The following is a 20,204-nucleotide window of genomic DNA, read 5'->3' on the forward strand; positions in this document are numbered from 1 at the left end:
TCTTCCCAACCCCACCCTATTTGTGCCCTTTCCTCTCAAGGCTTAATTTCCCTGACTTTGATCCTTTAATTGGCTATTTCCCGCTCTCAGCCATTAGCCTGCTTCCCTGTGTGCTGGCCAGCATCCCATTATTAATCTACATTTTGAGAAAAGGGTAAATCATAGGACTGAAATGGCACCCAGGAGCACACAACTGGGGGGCTGAGTAAGCCCGACATCCAGGAACACGTATTCCTTAATGAGGAGCGTTTGCAGGCACTGTTACCTGAGGCTTTCTAATGAGCACCAATCTTCATCTTGCTTGTCTTAGTCCAGTAGTTTTGCAAGTTCTTGTAGCACCCAAGACTGTGCCATCCGCTGCAAAACAATGAGGAGAAGTCCTACAAGAAAGATATTGTGGATAATGATTGTAGCCACTGGCAGTGTCACAAAACAACTCAAATACTTCAGTGTACTGTAGGATAAGGAGGTAAGACCAAAATGAAACCCTTATAAACTAATCACAGATGTGCAACAGCTAGTAAGGAAACCATTTCTAGTATATGGGAATCATTGACATTTCTTGTATTTTAGAGAGGGAGATGCATACGAGTTGGAAGAAACTTCCTGAAATGTTGTAAATCCACCCTCAATTCCTTGTCTGCCTTCCATGTGAATGTCAGACAGTGCTGGTGCCTTTCTCACCTTTCTGATACAAGCTGCCATTTTAATAAAACTCAGCATATTTGTAAAGTATCTCTCTAGAAAAATTCAATATGTAAAAAATTACCAGCCACTTCTCAAAACAATTCTCTGGACTTGGAAAAATTTCCTTCATGATTCTGATGTCTTCAACTCACAAAGATGGGTGAAGAGAGAATAAAATGAGAGAGAACCATAGTTTCTAAGGCAGCAGCAGGGAAATAAAAAGGTAAGATGAGATGAAAGGGAAAAGGGAAAGGGAAAAGGAAAAAACAAGAAGGGACCATGGGATGAAGAGCAGTGTGGAGAGCTCACTCTCCTCCTTTGACAGACCAACAGCTAGATTTTTTCCTGAGAAGGATCAGCCCACCTCACAGCTGCTTAGAACATGAGCAGGGGGATGGGAGGGGAAGCAGAAAAAATAGCCAAGCAAAAAATTGCCAAGCACAAATTGCACTGTAAACAGGCTCATGGGAATGTGCAAGATGGGATTTGCAGGCACAGCCATGCAAGGTGAAGAAAGAAGTCGTATTATGAAAGGTAGGAAAGGCCACTAAAGACAGCTCAGGTGTGGAGTGTGATCTTCTTTCTTCAGAGTTAATTCACACAGTTTGGAAAAGAAAAGGAAAATTGCAGTAAAGGAAAATGGCAATAAAAGTTCTTATTTTTATAGGAACAGCTGCCCTGTTGATGCTTATCCTCAGAGTTTGGGGTGTCCCTGACCTTCAGTTGCATGCTGTCCCTTCAGTGCACTTGGGCAGTGACCCAAGAGCAAACCCACAGCACACTTGCCACCAGAAAACTCTTTCCTAAGGCACTTCCAACCATTGCAACAAATCTTCTGGACAGTAGATTTCACGGGTCTGCTAACTGTGCGTATTTCTGTTTGGGACCGTATGAAAGCACAGACTGTTCATCATTCAAGGTTTTGCTTTGCTGTCATGATATCACTGTCTGGGACTGATATTTTTGGTGATGGCCAGAAACAGCAATAACATACTTTTGCTCATGTTTTGATTATACAGGAAGAATTTACATGATTACACTGATTGAAGTTCAGAAAGAGAACTAGTCAAGTTAGTTTAAAATAAATTTCTAAGTAAAAACTTACTTAGAAATTGGGTTTTCAAAACTTTATAAAGAAAATAAATACTTGTAGGAAATTCAATAATTACACATATTTCTAAAAAGCAGGTAAAACCCCCAACTTCCTTTTTTCCTCTGTTAGTAAGAAAAAATGAAAGTGAGACTAAGAGAAAAAACAGACAAAACTTTAAAAAGTGAATATTCAGTTTAACTTCGAAATTGATTTCTAATCTAAAAACAAAACTGTTTTAATATTTTAGACAAATGAATTAATGTTTTGTTCAGAGGGAAAGAAGTGTGAACAAAACTTTCAAAAAGATCTTTGTAGACAAGGTATTAATTTTCAGCTAGTGTCACTATTTCTTATTTTCAATTTAAAAGTCCAGCAGCAGAGATGAAACAGTTTTCCCCAGAGAAACACATAACACTGAAGTGCACAAGGTGAGAATTGTTTAGAGTCACAGTGATGGACACCAGCTTTCTGATAGTGTTCTAAGACAACTGGTGTCATTCTGTAAAAAGGGCTTTAAGTTGTGTTTATCTGAACTGACAGCAGTTAGAAGTACATTTAGTCCTTATCTATCGACTCTAAAGCTGATTTAACTGGACAGAAGACCATTTTCATGGAGGGCTGCTGCCCACTGTTGTGCTCAGACAAGCAAATGCAGACTTCATGTGGCCTGAACCACATACAGACTTTTGCACCAGTGCAAGCTGCATGCAGAATGCTTTTCTATCCAGAATGGCAGCACTTGACATTTTCTTGCACATTTTCAGAAGAAAGGCGTCCACAGGGTCAGGACAACAAGGAATTAAACAGAGTGTCTGCGACAGGGAGAGTGCAATTATTATGAGTTACAACACTGTCAGGATTAACGTGTCTTTTTAACAAAATGTGCAAAGGAATCTCAAGCCATTAAACTGTCTAGCTCCTAGCTATTATATTTGATCCATAAACAGCACCTTCAACAGTACAGTGCCCTCTAGCACTGTAATAAAGTATCAACCATTAGTTAATACTTACCCTCCAAATTGCTACTTAGAAGCCTCTTTAAGTCCTCCCATTCAAAAACCTATCAAAAAAGAACAGTTGATTCTGAAAGGGCTGCAGCCCCATTTAGAATCAGCGTTTGACTGTCTTCAAACTGTTAACTCTTCCTCAGCCCCAGGGGAAGCAATACTATCACTCATCTTTTACTGGTTTCTAAATTAATGTTGTGATTAATCTTCCCCTGGAGTTTTCAACAGCTCCTTATGACAATGCAGGTTGCTCCCTGAAACAGGAATGGCAGTAATTGAAAAATGGGAGCAGAGTTTAAGAAACCATGTTTTTGAAATGTGGCTAGGAACAAAGGAACTAGATAAGAAAATAAGTGAAGCAATTGACACCATATTATAGAATTGGCCATTTCTGACAGCAGCAGCTGGACGTGTAGAACCATAACAAACTGCACTCACATTTGAGTCAGGATGAGCTGAGCTACCTCCTCACCTCCCCTTTTCAAAATGCAGCTAAACTGCATGAATTAGGCTCTCCTGAGCATTGGTCAAAAGAGCTAATTTACAGGAGCAGGATCAATCTCAGCTGCTTTGGTCCCACACCCCTAGACTCAAAGGTGACAAAGCTTGGTGTGATTTTCTTGTAGAAAGGGACCAGAATATGGCATGGAAAAAATAATTTTAACAATCATAGAATCATAGAATGCTAAGAGGCTGGAATGGACCTTAAGGATCATCTAGTCTCACCTGCCCTGCCATGGGCAGGGACATCTCCCAGGCTGTGCATAAGACTCAAGGCCTTATCCAAACAAGTTCACTCTTGAGGCATGTAGAATAATGGACCATAGCTAGATAACTCCACTGTTAAATGGTCCCAATGGCTAAGAAGGAGATTATCAGAAAACAAATTATAGCTGTGTACTGCAGTCACTGGGCAAAGCTCAGCGGGTGCCAGCTTTTCAAGAGGAACTGGGAAAAATCAAGGAAATACCCAAGGCTTTTGATATGTAGTCCTATGTTGCAAGGCCAGAGCAGGGAGGCACCAGGCAGGGAACATCCATGTCCGCACTCTGCTGACTTCTACTGCTGCCCAGGGGGACAGCTGAGGGTCTGTAGCAGTGTGGATACAGTAAAACCAGTGGCTTTGGTGAACTGGGAGGCATCTGAAGTGCCTGATTTCATACTACGTGTCTGTTTGCAGTGTTAAACAAATGAAATACTCACCGCATAATAAACTTTCTTCTTCACTGATGCACTTCTAACTGCTTCTTGAGTTGCTGGTCCTGCTGCATCTGTATGGAACTTCAAGCTTCTCCCAGGTTCATGCTCTTGGTATTTAGACCTTCCTTGTAGATACAGGCATGGACCTTATAATTGCAGTCACACAGAGCCACTCACCCAGACTCTGCTGCATAGAAGAGGGGCTACAGAGACAGAAGTTCTGTGCCTCTCCCCACGTACTTATTTTGGCAAGATACATATTAGGCTGTGCCTTTGAGCTCCCATCAGTACTTTTCCCCAGTCCTGTTTTGACTGTAGAGAATACCCTCAGTGACCAAATAAGAATGGATAAGCTATCACACAGAAAAAGGAGATATTTTCCCACCTTTTATTCCAAATATCTATGATATGGATGTCATGCACAGCAGATTACATCTGTGCCTAAAAGCAGCAGGCCACTCTAGTGGAAATTGCACTAATTAGGTATACAGGCTGATTGCTGTCTCACTTAGTTCCTGTCAGTTCTGCCCTGAAACAGGACACAAAGAAGAGACTGTGGAGACTTCAAGAAGCGTGGATGAGTTTTTCCCACAGTTTAGGATACTTGCATGTTGGAAAGTCAGGAATCAGTTCAGTTGCTGTATTCTTCCTCCCTTACCTGCTTCATCTTAGAAGTCAGGGCCTGTTACTCCAAGCACAGTCCATTCAGTCAGTGTGGCGGGAACACTTGGCAGTCAAGAGAATCTCTGAGCAGCAGGAGTTCAGTCATCCCCAGGTAGCAAGCTACCCCATTTGCTGATTGGAAAAGGACACACAGATTGCCCCAGTGGTGCTAGCATCAGAATCTGGGAGATTAGGTGGAATGCAGAATATGATAAGGGCTTTGGAAGCAAGAAAGGGAATCACAGCCAGAAAATCCCTCCTCACATAGCCTCCTTCTATCTCCTCCAGTGGCCTGTAAGATGCTTTTGTTTCAGCCTCTGTTTTCAGTCTCTTTGGTCAGAAAAAGAGCAGCAGCTGGAAAATACTTTTCTAAAGGCTGTGGTAAAGTAAGTTCAGCCCAGCTCATATGAAAGACAACCAGAGTAATTCCTATTTTTTGCTGGAAGGCTTCTCTCACATGAACTGCAAGATCTCTAAAGTGCTGTCAGTGTTATTTGGAAATAAAAACTATAAGGAAGTTCTATTTTAAAACACTCCATGTGAATACACATGCAGAACACTGTGAGATTGTACAGTTTGTATTGTACAGTTTGCATCACTCATTAATGCATTGGGGCTGGGACTGCTGTTAACTGACTTCCCATAAACTGAATACATTTAAACAATCCCACAAAGGACACATATGACCTCTCAAAATACTTTATCATATGGAATTATTTTGAAACAAATCATGTGCTACTGGTGCTAGCTGGTGGACTTTGAAATTGTGATATTATGTATGAAAAGCCGATCTTGTCTTTCAAATGTCTCCCTCCATCTGATGTAGGCTTTTCCTTTCCCTGGAAGCTTGAACACCACCAAAAAAGCTTGCCTTAGTACAAAGGAGGTGATCAGTATTCCAAATCAGACCTTTAACCTCTTGGATGCGTTCCAAAAATACAGTGTGGTGAGGGATGCTGGTTTCATTAGTACAAGCCTGGGATGCCCTGCGTATCTCAGTGGTAGCTCTGCCAGATGCAAGGTGTCAGAGCAGCAGGAGAGGCTGCTCTGCAAGGGCTGAGGGTGACAGCAGGGCAGTGCTCCCACCCACAAGTGCAGGGCAGCAGAGCATGTCCAGTGGCTTTAATCAGGGCTGGACTCAGGCCAGCAGTTGCCACACAAGTCCAAAGGCAAGGCAGCTCTCAAGCCAGGCTATGAATTCCAGTCTCTGGGTCAGGGACCAGGGGGTAGAACATGGTCAGGCATATCTACAGCATAGCTGCAGTATGGACAAAGGGCCCGAGCTCAGCAGTGCCTCTCACCACTCTGCCAGGCCTCTCCAGGGGGGGCCCTGCCAAGGCTCCACACAGATCTCACACAGCTTGTTTCACAGCATCTCACCCCAGGTTACAGCTCACACCGCAGGCCTGCTCCTGGGCACAGGCAGCCAAAACCCTTGCTAGGGGTAGGGAGTGGTGCAGAGCCTGTTGGTGCACTCTGACATAGGAAGACAGCTCTTCCTAATCTCAGGAAGTGTTAAATGTGAAATCAGTGGATTCTATACCTCCACCAACTAGTGTCCAGTGCCTGAGGATGAGCTATTTTATAACAATCTGGAAAACAATACAAAGCTGAACTGAACAAAATGTCCAGAATAAGTAAGCAAGCAGAAAAACATCTGTAGCATGTTATGGAGACACTCACAGAGTCACCCACATCCACACCCATTCACACAACACAGCTGAGGTCATTACAGAATCCTATTTGTTTCTGCAAAAGAGAAAGAGAAAAATGTGTGAAGTTTCCTTCTTGATGCATGTTTAGCATCTCTGACTCAACTTCCTCCCACTCTCCATTTGGTTTGACTCAACTCAGTAAACCTTTCTCCTGCATCAACCATTTAAGTAGCATAACAGCCTCTGCCACTTCAGCACACTCATCCAGGACACCTAAGAGCTACTAAGAAAGCTCCTGTAGCAAACCTGAAATCAGAGACGGCCTCCTGATACCAACACGATAAAATACAGGAGATATTCCAATACACCCTGGACACTAACCCTGGGAAAAATTGTAACTAGATGCAGGCTGGATGCTCAAGAGTATCTTCTTTGCAGCAGGAAGAAAATAAAACACAGCCCTTACAGAGTATATCCAATCATTCTCAAGCAAAACCATCTGGCTGAGTCCTTGTCATTGTGCAGACAGGACTTCAGGAGTGTACATCAGCACTGGTATCCAGATTCAGAATATTTGCCACTCCTGTGACACCATGCAGGCAATATCTCTCAGGTGATGGCACAGACAGACACTGAGAAGATGAGGAAGTTAATTAGTGACAAGCATTAATGCTGTTTTGTCACAGTCCCTTTGCAGACTCAGATTCAGATACCAAACAAACTCAAAGTCAAGTGAGACTTGGAGATAAGCATCTCCCTGTGTTATTGATGTGTTTCACATTCAAACCAATAAAACTGAAACACTCAGCACTCCAGACACATAGCAGATTTCTAGGCTGAAGAAAAAAACCTGAAGGGAGTCACAAAATTAATCTCTTGTCAGAAATGAGAAATGTTATCAATTTTGTCAGTGGAAAAACCCATCTAATGCCTGCTCAAACAGCATTTGACTCTAGCTTGTTCCTTCCAAAATTTTGAGATAATCTTGAAACTATGCAAAAGAAAAGGCATCAAGAAAGAGAAGTGGGAAGCAGAGCAGTGGTACAAATTTAATCTTTTGGTGAATAATATCTCTGTGCAAACTCTGACTCCACGGCTGGTGAAGTAGCACACTATGGCAAGAGGAAAAGGGACTAGAAAAACAAGAGAAGGAAAACAAATAGTCCTATCTCACTCAACACCACCAGAGACTATAAAAAAAGGGAAGAGGGTTCTCCTGAGCTTGGTACATCCCTCTGTAGTGGGAAGGTCACAGGACAGCTTTTGAAAGTTCCTGACCTGGAGGCCTTCCTGCTCTTTGAGGGCCTCTCTTTCCACATTGTGCTATTCCAGAAAACAGAGGCCATGTCTCATGGTTGCCTTAAACACTAAGATCAGGGCATTAGAAAAGCTGTTAAATGTTAACAAGAAAAAATGTTTAGTATTTTTGGGTGTTTCCTCGACTTGGGAGGGGAAAGGTTAAATTAGTAGGTTCACTGATGAAGAAAAACCACTGTCAAATGTAGCCTAAAGGATTAATTTACTGCTAATCAGGGATTTTATTGTAATCTGAATTAAAAACACGCTGCTGGATATCAAAGCTCACAGGCTTTATCGCTGAGCAGGGCTATCTGTAGTAGGGACCAGAAGAACTGAAAAACAAGGCTTCAAATGTAAGGCTTATTCTGTCCAATTAATTCAGTCTACAGAAGAGAAGTTTTAGAGGTGACATAATTGCTGAATATAGGGATTTACACACAGAAAAGCATTTAATAAGTGGAGGAGGCAAGCAGACAGGCGTTTCAGTCTTTCTGTCAGAGACATAATGTGAACCAACAATTGCAAGTTCAACAAGAAAAGTTCTTTCTTATTTAAATAAGTTGTAATTTCTGGGAAGTCAGAACTACTACAGCATAACAGTGGAGGTCACCATCTTTTGGAGTCTTTATGACAAGACTATATCTTTTCTGTGTAAAAACACATGCTTATTACCTAGCTTCAGGGGGAAAACTGCAAAGGGCATGTTCAAGTTGGCTCCTTCCCTCACAAAGTCAAGACACCTCTGTGGTGCATTCACCCTTCAAGCCATTCAGAGAAGTTTGGGGTGGGGCTGGCAGCAGAGCAGCCTGCAGGAGCACCTTTTTTACGACTGCCAGCAAGTGGCCCAGGCGCTGTGGGAGCAGCCAGAGCCCAATGCCCCAGCTACCCTCGCCCACGTGAAACAGCAGACCAGCAGCTTCATGCCACAAAGGTCTAGAAGGATCTTTACATCAGCTCAGAACAACTCACCCAATGCAGGGATCGTGTATCTCCCTCTGAAGCATTTGGCAGTGGCCAGAGACAGCATACCAAAGGAGACAGCCTCCTGGGCAGGCACAGTCTGGCAGGCGCTGCAGCCTTGGCACGGGCTGAGCAGCACACAGGGTGTCCTTGGAGGTCTCCTCTGCATGCAGCGACCAGAGCTGACCCTTCCTAATTTATGAGCTCGTCTGAGATCACAGCCTCATGTATTATGGCTCCAGGCTCCACTGAAATGAACTTTATTAAAATAAATTCCAGCTGCTTGGAAGGAGTTACAGAAATGACAAAAAAGAAGGCAAACTCCTCCATTCCCATACTCACTGACAGCAGAAAAAGAAATAGTTACTGGAGACTGAGCAAAATTCAGCTGTCTCAAATTGAAGGGGCATGAGAAAAAGATCTAGTCAAAGAACATGCAATTTTGATAAATTGAGATGGTTACAAATGCCAAGGCAGAATTCCCAGCTAGGCAACAGGCTTAAAGCAGAGAGACAGAAGGACAAAGGGTCAGGAGGGCAGCTGATAAAGCTTCTGACTGAAGGTGGGATACATTTTAATAAATCAGATTCATTCGCAAGGGGTCTTGAATGCTTGTACCTTTCCTGTTTTGTCTGTTCCCTGGCCTTTGGTCTGCTGTATTTCCTTCCCCAGGATGCCTGTGGGCCGTTAATGGAGAATATTAGGGAGCAGCACCAGGATGTACCTCACTCAGCCTGTTGTTGCCAGCAGCCTACATGCTCATTATTGTCCCCTGTTCGGTAGATGCTCTTTTTATCCTTGCTTGGCTCCTGGGGAATTTCAAAAGGATGAAATTTCTAATGAAACCTGGCATTCTTCCCCAGCCACAACTAATCAGAATTGCAGTCTGGTAAGGATCTCAGAAAAACTCCAGTTTTCTGCTCTTTCATGGGTCAGCAGTGAGGAGATTAGCTCTAGACCCTACCAGAGCAGCAGACTTGCTCTCCTTGGACATAGGGTTGCCCACTCCCACCTCAGGTATTGGCACTGAAACTGCCCACTGGAGTTCCAATAGGAGCACCCAAGCTTTCAGGAGCCAGGGGCATGAGATGTTAGCAGTGCTTATGTGACCTTGTCCCCATTCCTACCTTTCTGCTTCCCAGCAATGAGTTCTCATGACCTTCTCACAGATTGCCCCAGTTTTAACCAGCATTGCCAGCAGCCTGCTTTCCTCAAGAAATTCTGGAGTCTCCTTACAATCATTTTTTGATTGTGCTGGAAACAGCCTTTTTCACCTCATGCCAGGCATCACAGGCAATATGAGCAATATTTTACCTGAGGTTCCTAGATCCAAGCCACCTACAGTGCAAAGAAAAAAAAAAAACAAAAAACAAAAAAAAACAAACCAAAAAAACCAACCTCAAACCCACCCCAAACTAGAAGCCTGGGATCAGTGAAATTAGTTAGTTAGTTCAGTGATGTGGAAAGAGCGCATCTCCAGTATACTCAGCAAAGCAAAAACATTTGCCAGATAAATCCCATAAATCGGGAAGATTTGCAGATCTTCAACAGTTTAATGGCATGCACTGCCACTGAGGGAAGGATATCACACCTCAGTAAGAACAGGTTCCACTGAATGAGATGAGAACGTTCTGTTTCAGCAGTAATTTCACTTAATGTCAGCTCTGTAGCAGGGGTTTCATGTGAATAGTGTAGCTGAAAGCCATTAGACTTCTCCCTCATGCTATCATCAACCACTTTTGGCAAAGCCTGTTAAATGGAATAACTTGCAGAATGAGCCAGAAATAGGGCCTGTGGAACAGATTCTTCAGATCACAAATGTTAAACCGTGGAAATGGATTGGTGACAAAGAGGGTGGAGGGGAGAGAGAAGTTTCCACACACATGTGGTCTACACCCCTACATATGTTTGCCACAAGTGTAGCCCAAGAGACATTCCAGGTCTTACTCAAGAGCTGAAACCTGGAAGAACCTGCCAAGTGTGAGATTAATCAAAGGGCAGGGTAACAGTGTGTGGTGAGTGTAATGGAGTCACCCATGCTCAGTTTCTCCAGACAAGGGGCAATGGCCCTGCAGTAATGACTCTGAGTCTGAGGCTCCCTTCAGCAGCTCTGAAGGGCTCACCTCCCAGCTCAGACTAGGTTTTCAGCTGTGACTAGGCTGTCAATTTAGGCCCCCCAGGTGTGGTCTCAAAGTTAGAGAGATGAAGCATGCTTTGGTGAGCACCTGGCTTTGAAAGAAGGTTCTTACAATTTTATGGCTCCTTCCTTTCTTGTCTCTACTTCTCTCTCCCCACTGCCACTGGATTGGTTTACCAATTTTCACAGAAACATTCTGAGCATGAAATGAAATATCTCTTCACTTAGCAAAATCCAAAGTGTGCCAAGATAAATGGCTGCTGAACAGTGAATACCATGTCAGGTCATGTCAGATCAGAAACAAGGCAGCTAAATTTTTTTAGCAAAAAAGAAAAAAATTAAATACAGCAAGAGGGACACGATTCTTCTGCCATGCTCATACAATTCTTCTAAAAATTAAAGCTATACATCTGTGTTTCACAGAGAGATTTAGGAAAAATAAGTTTGTAAGTTTGACAGACTTGGAGACATATCTTTAAAATTCCTGAGAAGATATTACAGAAAATCAGGAACACAAATGTATGTACTAACACATTACTGGTGACATAAGTTAATTTAGGGAGACCTATTAGGAGAATGAGATAGTTTATATAAATGTGTTATTTTATTTATCACAAATGTTTGTGTACTTGATTTAAAAGACAGCTAAAGATTTATTGGGCCTCGGGATTTTTATAAAGCTATAAATGAAAAGGGAGAAGAAAGGAGAAACACATTTCAATTTTATATACCCAGTACTGAGACTGGAGCTAAATACGGAGTAACAGAACAGTGCTCCCAAATAGCCACAACTCTGTCACATGGGGGCCTGACAGGTAATATATGGAATTGTTAAATGGAAAATGACCCACCAATTTTTGGCTTCAGTAGAACTTTTTTTCCCAATGGAGTAAGAGCAGTAACTAAATAAAAATTCATGGAATAGGCTGAATGATGCAGGTCCATATCTTATCAGAGCTGGTGCCTATGTTCAAATGATGAATTAGTTTTGGCAACTGAATTTGGAAATTTATTGCTGTTTTTATTTTCCTTCAGTGGAAGAAAGACGAGCAGTTGGAAAGAAAGCCTATAAATCTTAACATTAGAGAGGGGAAAGGGCAAGGTGTTTTACATACATACAGGGGCTAGACAAGAAATTGTTTTTTCTAGACACAAAGAGCAATGTGCAACAGATTTCTTTTGAAGATTTTTCATTTACTGAAAAATAGAAAAAATATTCAGCACACATCCCCTTTGTTCTTTTAATTCCAGGTTTTATTAATTTTCACCGAAGAAAATCTGTAGGCATTTCAACATGAATAAAAACCTATAGCTTCTTTTACATAAAAAAACAGTCACAGATTTTTGCCAGAAAGAGGAAATCACAAAAGAAAGCAAACCTCTCTACCTCTTTGGAGGATGACATAACCAGAGTTTTCCTGAGATGAGAAAATTTGGGAATCAAAACCCTTATATGAAGTGTCTGACCCAAACAGTGGTTTGCTGCTCTCCGCTATGGATCACACGTGGGAAATGCAGAGTCCCAGTGGGGAAATAGCCAAGTAGAACAAGGCTGCTGAAAGGGTGATGGGAGCAGCAATTGTAAAAAATAAATACATAAAAAATCCTGACATCAGTTGAAAGCAGTCTGAGGAGCTCCAGCCTGCACAGGAAAGAACAAGAAGATGCAGCAGATATTTAACTGTTCTCATAAAACTTTCCACTGGCTATTTGCAGCGATTCCTCCTATCCCTGGGCAAGACGAAGAAAATTGCCTAATTAAGTCCACATCTTTGAATGCCCCAATTAAACCATCTCCCCATCTTCTCTTGATGAGAGGCACCCTGCATTCTCTGATTGAAGCTGGTGGCAGCATTTAATGTCGTATGCTGAGAGCTTATGGCTAAAAGTTAGAAGCTCTGAGAATCTCTCCCATGCCTGCGAATTTGGGATGGAGCTGGTACGCAGCAGGCTCTAGAAGGAACATGGACACTTCAGTTTGAAATGAGCCATTGAGGAAGTTCATAAACTCTCTGGTAATAGCAGGTGATGAGTGTAATAGGGGCTGGCAGTAGCTTCAGAAGAGGTTTGCCTCTTACGTTGGCAAGCACAAGGGGAATTCCCTTCTCTGCCTCCTCTTTCCCCTAAAAAAAACCCCCCTCAGAGCATTTTGGAAAGGAGTGTTAGTGCACTAGGATGACAAGGCATTCCGCAACATGGGTCTGAGCAACTGCTTCCAAGAAAGAAATCCTCATACACACAGATCACAGGAACTTGAGCCCTTTTCATATCAAAGCAACTTGCTCAAGGGCCTTCAAAGTGCATTCTCCATTCCAAGGCCTAATGGAGTTGGAAACCTTCACAGAATGAGAAAAGATAAATTTCTGCCAAAGAGCCCCACTCCCTGGATTTTTAAGAGATCAAAAAGTTTCCAGCTGCTAGGTCTGCAACTAAATATGGGATAAAATGGGATAATTTATCCCATTAACAACACTGCCTTCACACTCCTTTTTCTTCAAGTCCCTAGTTTAAGAAGGATTCGAGCAGTGGGAGGTGAGGGAGGGAGAAAAAGTACTGAAAGGAGAAAAACTGCTAAAAGACAAAGCAATGACATTTTAGACAATGAAAAACTGAAATTAAATATAATTGTATAATTGGAGTAAGGCAGGATCAAATATTTCTGATTTATTAGACAGATTGACTTTTGATTTCCAAGGAGTAGAATCAGCACTCTGATATATTTTGTGGCTCATAGAAAAACAGTTTCAACTTGAAACTGTAGGATAATGGTGACAAGATCAACAGCTGATGACTCTGCAGCACCCCATATAAGCTTTTGGGGTGTGATTTCCACATTGAGATCAGAAGAGCTTATGGCTGAGGTGAAGCCCCTTAGATCATGCCAAAACTTTTTTTCCTCATCTAAGTTATAAATTCAGTCCAGCAACCACCCATCAAGCCTCATGCATTTGCCAAAATCTTCACCAACCTTTCTCTTAAAACTACAAATTCTGGATAAATCCCCAAAACTCCTTTAAGTCCTCAAGCTCTCCTGAATGCTTCCCAAGCCTAGCCTCACTTAAGGCTGTCCTGACTGGCACCTAATATCCATGTCCCTTCTTGGAACCAGCCTTTATTCTTGCCCTGTAGGCAAGGAAAGGCAGAACAGAATGATAAACCTTACTCCCAGCCCAAATCGTGGCTGCCTATCTGGTGGAAAGACAGCAAGCAGTTCTGTCACCTGTGCCAAAATTCAAAGCAGCCTTACAACTCTGTGCTCCCTCTAAACATGGGAGTTAGGAGTAAACGCCCTCCACGCTGACTTGTATTCATAGACCCATTTCAGTGGGCAGCCATCAGTAACAGCCTAGAAACTACCCCTACTCTGAGACCTCTGGACTTAACAGAGCACAGGTAAGGCCAGCATTAGGAGGTTGCAATAAACAGATTTTACTGCAATGCCAGAGGGCTTGCAAAAACAATGAGCCTGTTGTGAGCCAGTGGCTCCAGCTGAACTTGCACAGAGCCAAGTGAACCCCAGGGTTCAGGCTGGATTTATAATTCTTGTTCCAGAATATAGGCATCAAAGAGTTTCAGCGGGACTCCTACATGTAGGTCTCCAAAAGTCAGTGTAAGCACGCCAGAAAGCTCCTCCCAAGCCATGATTACTTTCAGGGGTGCAGTGCCTCAACAGCCTTCAGCTAAAATTAGATTATTAACAGAAAGTAACTGGAGGTCTTTCTGTTTGTGAATCCCAGAAATTTCCACAAGCAGGCAGATAGGGCTCCCAGACTTGTGCTTTATTTGACCCTGCAACATCAAACTCTTCTGAACACTGGATCTATATCTGGGGTTAGACTTTGCTTTTGGAAAAGAAGTACAGAAGTACAGACCACGACCAGTTCTTATCATGCCCTCAAAGCTTGCAGCAAAAGAAGAAAACAGCAACATTCAAGGGCATTATTTAGATGACAGAAGGTCTCAGCAGTTATGGTGTAGCATCAGGGTGTGCAAGAAAAATTAGGAGAATGTCAGTTGTTTTTACATAATAAAAGACTTCCACGGATTGTGGACAGAACTACCTTCAGTTGGATCCTACAGTTTGTAGGTATTCCACTGACAGCACACTGTGACACAGCCTAGGCTTAGGAAGGAATCAAACTGAACTTCTCTCCTTCCTGACCAAGCAATAAAGTACTGGTAGCAGGCTAACCACAGCTGCTGGTTTTCCAGGCACAGCCCTGGAACATTGCTGTGCCATGAGCGCTAACATTGTAAAGACTGTTCTAGAACCTTCTACCCATCTGGCACCAGAATGTTTTATTTACAGTTTATTTACTGTCTAAACCTAAGCCAGTCAATAGGTTGACCTTCTCAATTCATTTCACCCCACAATCATTGTTTCCTTTTCCAGTGTTAATTTTTCAGAATACAGCAGCAAGAGGTGTTCTTAAATCTGTTCTATCCCACAGCTAACAATTTTAGCCATATATTAATACGAATTTCCAGTGCCAGAAGTTTTCCTAAACTAGAATCTTCTTGCATAGCTATTCACCCTTCATGCTTAAACTCATGTCTCATTTTATTCCAGTGAGCACGATGTTACTGAAGCCAAGGAGTCCTATCAACACCAGCCTTCATTCATTCCTGAGGAAAGGGCAAACACCAGCTTCAGCATTTCTTGTTCCAGCCCTCACTGTCTTTGTAAGCAACTCTGCAGAAAAAAACCCAGGGTTGTTAGAACTGCATTCTCACTTTATATTCATTACCATACACAGTGCTCTTCAAAATGCTGGATAACTCTAAACCTGATGCAGCATGTCAGGCTGGTCCCCTTGGCATGTCTGATAGCAGCCCTGCTATCTGGGCAGGCTTCGCCTCAACAGCACAAATACAGGTTTTTATTTAAAAAATGGGGACAGACCTTCTACTAGGACCTGTTGCAATGGAACAGGGGTAATGGCTTTAAACTGAATGAGGGTAAATTCAGATCACATATAAAGAAGAAGAATTTTTACAGTTCTAGTGTTGAAACTCTGGAACAGGTTGGCCAGGGGGGTGGTAGATATACCTTTACTAGAAACATTCAAGGCCAGGTTAGATGGGGCTCTGAGCAACCTGATCTGGTTGAAGAGTCCCTGCTCGTTGAAGGGGGTTGGAGGTAGTGGACCACCAACCTAAACTACTCTATAATGATTCTATGCAATATACTCCTCCTAACCCCCTAACCAGACTATCAAGACATCCTCTGCTTCTGTTACCAAACTGTCTGCTATAAACAGGTGAGCTTCACACTTTTAATAAACTTTCATTTGTCCTTGCACAATTCCTAACCATAATCTTCCACTGTCAGTGAGGCAGCACTACAAGCCTTCCAATACCCTGAAATATAACATACTCCCAACCTTCTGATGCTCAGCTTTTATCCTTACAGGAAACATCTCTGCATATTATAAACCAATTACACGGGCAAGTGTAGCTCTCTTCCTGCAAACAACAGTTAGCAAAGCTCTTATAAGGTCCTGCTGGCAGTAACACAAGGATGTGAGAGAAGTTCTCTTAGTCTAGGAGAATAAAGAGTTGAGCATGAAACAGTTGCTCAGGAGATTCCATCATTACATCAGAAGCTATCAAGACTAACCTTTCCCACCAAGCTGAATTCAGGGTAGAGACAAAGGGACTGCTTCCTCCTCTACTTCTGCTTTACCCTCCCCTTTGCTACTGGAACACAGGAGTCCACAGCATGGCTTGTGAGCAATTCAAGAGGAGAGGAGAAGATCTCATTACCATTTTGCTGCCTATTAAAGAGTGAGACAATCGAGTGGTGGTAAAAAGTAAATAGCTGTATGCAATTATGAGAATCGCCAGACATCTCATTTCATGTCAGGCAAGACTATTGCCTAATAGGAAGACAATATAATCCTGCTGTTGCCTTGCTCAGATGAGAGACTTGAGCTAATTAGCTTCCACTACAGCCAGGCATGAAATTGCCAACTTTATTTTATGATAGCCATCGGAACTGTGATGTGTTCTCTGCATCTTCTCATCACATAAAAGCTGGTGTAACCAGCTTCACTACTCTAAAAAGTGCAAGCTCCTCACTAATGACCACAGGGATACTGAGGGAAATCTAAGAGAAAACAAGAGAAGGTTCCCAAATCCCAGACATACCTCTGCTGTGGAGCCTTGGTCCCTGGAAGGACATCTTCCCACTTCTGCTCACAGCTCACCTGTGTGAGGAGATTCCTTACAGCCAAGAGCCTGGACCCCACAGCATTCTGCAGCCAAACCTTCTCATCAAGTTTTGGTATTCATTAGCCAAAGCAGGAACTGCTGGGGACTCCAGGAAGAGGCAGCAAGCGTGAGAACCAATGTTCAGTCTCGGTGTTACAGGAGGCAGGAGATTGTTTTCATAACATCTGTGGTGAGAGTGTATAAAGCAATAGACAGACTGCCAATACTTGGAACTACTCAAAAGGCAACTCTGGCAACCTCACAGATTGTTTTATAAACAATTGGTTTCAAACTGATCCTGAAGTAAATGGGAAAGGCAACAGAGTCGCTTAAGGATAAAGGTGCTGTGGTTTCTGCATTCCCTGCTGACTACTTCCACAACAGCAGCCCGACACTGCAGTGCACTACAGTGCAGACACTCAGGCACAGAGGTTCTGTTCATCCATCTCTCACTGCTGGCAAGAACCAGGGTGGCAAACCTCACTGTCAGGTGGTTTTGACACCTCACTGCAGCTGAAATGCAGCCTACCTGCCTTGTAAGTCCCAGTCCCCTGAAAACAACTCTTCCAGAAAAATTTTCTTCCTACATCCCCCCATGGCTGGCTGCAACTCATCCTGCCTTCATGGCCAGACCACAGCTTGGAATTTGCTCAGCAAACCAACCTACCTGGCCATGCTGGCTGGCTCCTCAGGGTAGGACACTGCTCTGTGGGGCCCATTCCTGTCACTGCCTTGTCAGGCCAAACCCCACACCAGCACTCTGTCCCAGACACCTCCCTCACCTCCAGACCATGTGCCAAGGCCTCCCCCTCCTCCTTAGGCAGTTCCTTCCTAGGAGTACACCTCACCTTCCAGAGGCTCCCACACTGCCCCAGCCCACCTTCCACACCTCCTCACTTCCACAGGTTCATACAGACCTGGTACTCGTGCATTTCCACGTAAAAACCAAACAAGACCGAAAAAAAAAAAAACAAACCAAACCCTTCAAAAACACCCACCAAACCTCACACAACCGTAGCAGTGGCTGCATCATTTCGGTTTCTGCACCACCTCTCCCCAGCCTCACAGCACACAAGGAGACCTTATCTCCCACCAAGCACCAGCGTGGCACAGGGACACAGCTGCTGCCATGCAGCACTGAAGTCAAATCCTGTGCAACACTCTGCTCACTTCCCAGGTGACTGGGAATGCACTGCTCTTGGGGAAAGGCATCCACTGATTTCTCCAGGCAGCTTCCCTCATACACCACATGGAGCACACCTCACTTCTGCTCTGCCCTACTTTGTTCTGCAGCTCTGAGGAATTGCCCACAGCAGTCTAGAGAAGCCACTCCGAAATGAAAAGTGCTCAGGTGTCAGGGTCTTTGCCCAAGTAAAAAATGACAGGATGAGAGGAAACAGCCTCAAGTGGCACTGGGGAGTGGGGAAGAAAGGGGATTAGATTGAACACTAGGAAAAACCCTTCACTGAAAGGGTTGACAAACATTCCTCAGTCTATCCCACCTCAAAAGGCCAATACACCCTGATTTTAGGTCACAAGTTTAGAATACAGCTTTATAATCCTATTTTGTTCAATCCCAAGTCTTTTACATAATTTTTACTATGAAGTAACCACTGAGCAGAAGAAATCCCTCAATCAGAAGTCATTCAACTATTTTCAGTCTGTTTATGCAGAAGGAAAAAAAAATAACAAAACCACACTTTGTTTTATAGGAACTTACATCCTCTAGGGAAAAATGGTTTTGCCAAAAAAATTCCCAATCAGTGCTTACCAGAGTTAATTACAACATCATATTAAAAGAACAACTTACTTTTTGAATACTTGAGAGTATCGTGAAAAAACCTCTGCCAAAATTAAAGGTCTGCACTGTGCTGGGTTATTGTTCCAGGCTGTCTGCAGACATCACTGCATGAGTTATACTATTCTGACATCATTTTGCAAGTTCAGTGCACAAGGCACATGCCTGTACTATAACATGACAGGACCTCACATTTCCACCCTAGTAAACCCCAAATAGTTTCCAGAAGTGCTATGCAGAAAATACCCGGGAAGCACTCTGGCTAAGCCATTCAGATGATCACATGCTCTGGGATTCTTGCTGTCTCTGAAGAACTTCCATATGTCCAGTCTATAACTCTAAGGAGGGCAAAAAGAAGGAAAGTTAGTCTGGTGCACAATCCTCTGATCTCCTGCACTGTCACAGCTGTTGCTTTGGAGCTGGTTACCTGATGGTGGCAGACAGATTCCAGAATTGCAGACTGACAATCTCCAGAAAAATTGTTTGGACAAGGAGAGACAACATGGAGAAGATTCAAGCTTATAAACAGCCGATAACACTGGCCAGAGACACATGATGGAAAAGGTCTGGCATTGTGGTGACACAGTGAGGATCTGGGGTCCTGCAGGAGGCCTAGGTCTGATGTCAGTATAGCTCCTAACCTGGTGAACACTCACAGAATGAACAGCAATATCAGGATAATCCCTGAGCTGCTGCCATTGTTCAAAGAAACATTGTGAAGGAATGGGAGTTCTGACATCTGGACCCTATAGATGCTCTCTTGTTTCCTAAAGATAAGGCCTGTTGTAGCTACAGAAGCAGGTTTCCATACTTTCTGCTAAACTCTGCATTGTTGAGGACAGAGGAGTTACTCCATGATGCCATTCATCAGTGAGAGAGTTACAGGAAAGAAGATACCAGAGAGACATTTAATTGAAGTGCATGAAAATGCCATCCTTGGGGCCTAAAGCAGGATTTTCCCTTTCAGATTCCATACCTCATAGAGCACTTACATACTACTTGGAGCATTATCCTTCTCTAAAGCTCCTATTTTAAATGGAGGTAATATTTTTGCCTAAAGAGGTGAGAGTAATTTTTCTCCTGGTACCCAGCAACCAATATTCCCCTAATCCCTCCCCACAAAAGCCAAACAGCACACAAAGCCCAGTCAATTGTATTATTAGGAGCTTAGAAGAGAGAAACCAGACAATTTATACCTGTGAGAAGAAAGAATTCATGGCCAGGGTTACAGAATTTACTTAGGAGAAGGCAATTTCCCATGTTTGGCAGAGAAGATTCCTGCAACAAGGCAAAAAAATTGCATGAACTCTGCCAGCACACACCTGCTAGAAATTGTTTATAATGGCTAAAGCACACTTAGTAGCTTTACTAGCAATGTAGCAATGTTTTACTAATAGCTTTGGTTCACTAATTGCATATTTTTTTGCTAAGGGCCTTTTGCCAGTTTACAAGTGTTTGAAGACTTGCATGCTAGTAGACTTTTAAACTGACA

Source organism: Pyrgilauda ruficollis, unplaced genomic scaffold, assembly GCF_017590135.1.
Source record: "Pyrgilauda ruficollis isolate IOZ18807 unplaced genomic scaffold, ASM1759013v1 scaffold14, whole genome shotgun sequence".
NCBI lineage: Eukaryota > Metazoa > Chordata > Aves > Passeriformes > Passeridae > Pyrgilauda > Pyrgilauda ruficollis.